This window comes from Oncorhynchus mykiss, chromosome 11 (assembly GCF_057628025.1).
Source record: "Oncorhynchus mykiss isolate SJ-2025 chromosome 11, ASM5762802v1, whole genome shotgun sequence".
NCBI lineage: Eukaryota > Metazoa > Chordata > Actinopteri > Salmoniformes > Salmonidae > Oncorhynchus > Oncorhynchus mykiss.
Window position 1 is genome coordinate 5,140,814 of NC_143032.1, and position 4,187 is coordinate 5,145,000.

The window sequence follows — 4,187 nt, forward strand, 5'->3', positions numbered from 1 at the left end:
TACAGTGAGTACCAGTACAGAGTCAATGAGTAATGATAACTAGGCTATATACAGTGAGTACCAGTACTGAGTCAATGAGTAATGATATCTAGGCTATGTACAGTGAGTACCAGTACAGAGTCTATGAGTAATGATAACTAGGCTATATACAGTGAGTACCAGTACTGAGTCAATGAGTAATGATAACCAGGCTATATACAGTGAGTACCAGTACTGAGTCAATGAGTAATGATAACCAGGCTATATACAGTGAGTACCAGTACTGAGTCAATGTGCAGGGGTACCAGGTAACTGAGGTAGACAGGAACATATAGGTATGGATAGACTTGGCCACAGGATAGATAACAAGCAGTAACAGTAGCACATGTGACGAGTCGAAAAAGGTTCAGAAACTACCAGTCCGTGTAGCTGTTTGGTTAACTGTTTATCAGTCGTATCGCTTGGGGGGGTAGAAGCTGTTCAGGGTCCTGTTGGTTCTAGACTTGATGCATCGGTACCACTTGCATCTGTAGAACAGTCTATGACCTTGGAGGCTGGAGTAGTTTTTAGGGCCTTTCTCTTACACCGCCTGGTATGGAGGTAGTGGAAGGCGGGGCCACACACAAATTAAACGCCAGAAATTAAAGCAAAAAGTGACATACATCAAATCAAATCAAATCAAAATGTATTTGTCACATTCACATGGTTAGCAGATGTTAATGCGAGGGTAGCGAAATGCTTGTGCTTCTAGTTCCGACAATGCAGTAATAACCAACGAGTAATCAAACCTAACAATTCCACAACTACTACTACTACTAAATTATACACACAAGTGTAAAGGGATAAAGAATATGTACATAAAGATATATGAATGAGTGATGGTACAGAGCGGCATAGGCAAGATACAGTAGATGGTATCGAGTACAGTATATACATATGAGATGAGTAATGTAGGGTATGTAAACATTATATTAAGAAGCATTGTTTAAAGTGTTTAAAGTATTGTTTAAAGTATTTTACATCAATTCCCATCAATTCCCATTATTAAAGTGGCTGCAGTTGAGTCAGTGTGTTGGCAGCAGCCACTCAATGTTAGTGGTGGCTGTTTAACAGTCTGATGGCCTTGAGATAGAAGCTGTTTTTCAGTCTCTCGGTCCCTGCTTTGATGCACCTGTACTGATCTCACCTTCTGGATGATAGCGGGGTGAACAGGCAGTGGGTCGGTGGTTGTTGTCCTTGATGATCTTTATGGCCTTCCTGTGACATCGGGTGGTGTAGGTGTACTAGAGGGCATGTAGTTTGCCCCCGGAAATGCGTTGTGCAGACCTCACTACCCTCTGGAGAGCCTTACGGTTGTGGGCGGAGCAGTTGCCGTACCAGACTTTGATACAGCCCGACAGGATGCTCTCGATTGTGCATCTGTAGAAGTTTGTGAGTGTTTTTGGTGACAAGCTGAATTTCTTCAGCCTCCTGAGGTTGAAGAGGCGCTGCTGTGCCTTCTTCACGATGCTGTCTGTGTGGGTGGACCAATTCAGTTTGTCTGTGATGTGTACGCCGAGGAACTTTCCACCCTCTCCACTACTGTCCCGTCAATGTGGATAGGGGGCTGCTCCCTCTGCTGTTTCCTGAAGTCCACAATCATCTCCTTAGTTTTGTTGACGTTGAGTGTGAGGTTATTTTCCTGACACCACACTCCGAGGGCCCTCACCTCCTCCCTGTAGGCCGTCTCGTCGTTGTTGGTAATCAAGCCTACCATTGTAGTGTCGTCTGCAAACTTGATGATTGAGTTGGAGGCGTGCATGGCCACGCAGTCGTGGGTGAACAGGGAGTACAGGAGAGGGCTCAGAACGCACCCTTGTGGGGCCCCATTGTTGAGGATCAGAGGGGTGGAGATGTTGTTACCTACCCTCACCACCTGGGGGCGGCCCGGCAGGAAGCCCAGTACCCAGTTGCACAGGGCGGGGTTCAGACCCAGGGTCTCGAGCTTGATGACGAGTTTGGAGGATATTATGGTGTTAAATGCTGAGCTGTAGTCGATGAACAGCATTCTCACATAGGTATTCCTCTTGTTCTGATGGGTTAGGGCAGTGTGCAGTGTGGTTGCGATTGTGTCGTCTGTGGACCTATTGGGGCGGTAAGCAAATTGGAGTGGGTCTAGGGTGTCGGGTAGGGTGGAGATGATATGGTCCTTGACTAGTCTCTCAAAGCACTTCATGGTGACGGAAGTGAGCGTTACGGGCGTTAGTCGTTTAGCTCAGTTACCTTAGCTTTCTTGGGAACAGGAACAATGTTGGCCCTCTTGAAGCATGTGGGAACAGCAGACTGGGATAAGGATCGATTGAATATGTCCGTAAACACACCAGCCAGCTGGTCTGCGCATGCTCTGAGGACGCGGCTGGGGATGCCGTCTGGGCCTGCAGCCTTGCGAGGGTTGACACGTTTAAATGTTTTCCTCACCTCGGCTGCAGTGAAGGAGAGACCGCATGTTTTTGTTGCAGGCCGTGTCAGTGGCACTGTATTGTCCTCAAAGCGGGCAAAAAAGTTATTTAGTCTGTCTGGGAGCAAGACATCCTGGTCCGTGACTGGGCTGGTTTTCTTTTTGTAATCCGTGATTGACTGTAGACCCTGCCACATACCTCTTGTTTCTGAGCCGTTGAATTGCGATTCTACTTTGTCTCTATACTGACGCTTAGCTTGTTTGATTGCCTTGCGGAGGGAACAGCTACACTGTTTGTATTCGGTCATGTTTCCGGTCACCTTGCCCTGGTTAAAAGCATTGATGTTTGAATATGCATACATGCATGTTGCATACATACACCCCCTACCAAAACACTTACCGTTTCCATCTGGTGTTTCTCTCTCTTCTACTCTACCCTGACATCTCTATAGTTATACAGTATAGTACAGTAGAGACATCTCTATAGTTCTACAGTATAGTACAGTAGAGACATCTCTATAGTTCTAGAGTATAGTACAGTAGAGACATCTCTATAGGTATATAGTATAGTACAGTAGAGACATCTCTATAGGTATATAGTATAGTACAGTAGAGACATCTCTATAGGTATATAGTATAGTACAGTAGAGACATCTCTATAGGTATATAGTATAGTACAGTACAGTAGAGACATCTCTATAGGTATATAGTATAGTACAGTAGAGACGACTATATAGTTATATAGTACAGTACAGTAGAGACATCTCTATAGGTATATAGTATAGTACCGTAGAGACGTCTCTATAGGTATATAGTATAGTAGAGACATCTCTATAGGTATATAGTATAGTAGAGACATCTCTATAGGTATATAGTATAGTAGAGACATCTCTATAGGTATATAGTATAGTAGTAGAGATCTCTGTAGGTATATAGTACAGTACAGTAGAGACATCTCTATAGGTATATAGTATAGTATAGTAGAGACATCTCTATAGGTATATAGTATAGTAGAGACATCTCTATAGGTATATAGTATAGTAGAGACGTCTCTATAGGTATATAGTACAGTACAGTAGAGACATCTCTATAGTTATATAGTATAGTAGTAGAGATCTCTATAGGTATACAGTACAGTACAGTAGAGACATCTCTATAGGTATATAGTATAGTAGAGACGTCTCTATAGGTATATAGTATAGTAGAGACGTCTCTATAGGTATATAGTATAGTAGAGACGTCTCTATAGGTATATAGTATAGTAGAGACGTCTCTATAGGTATATAGTATCATACAGTAGTGTAGAGATGCCCCAGCCTCACGCCGGGGTATCAGGCCTAACATGCCCCTTTAGGAGTGCACTATAAAGGGAACAGGTTGCCATTTTGGATGCTGATCCACTCCTCGACGCCAGTGGCAGCTGGGCCAGGGGGGGGAATGATGTGATTAGTTTTTTATTCCGGAAATAGCCTTTCTTCCCGAGCCATACCATTTGTGATTGTCTCATTCCCGTTGCCCCTAAGCTCTCTCTTTCTCTCTCTCGCTCTCGCTCTCGCTTTCTCTCTCTATCTCTCGCTCTCGCTCTCTCTCCCTAAAAGTCTCTACATGACATTAACACATTTCAGAGAGCATTACGGGCTGAAAAGAGATTTGTCTAGACAAAGACATGGTTTATTTGTAGTTAAAGCTTCATTTCCTTCCCTTTTCCCTCTCCTATAACCTGCCCCTCCTCTCTTCCTCTCCTGCTCCTCCTCTCCCTCCTCCTCTTCTC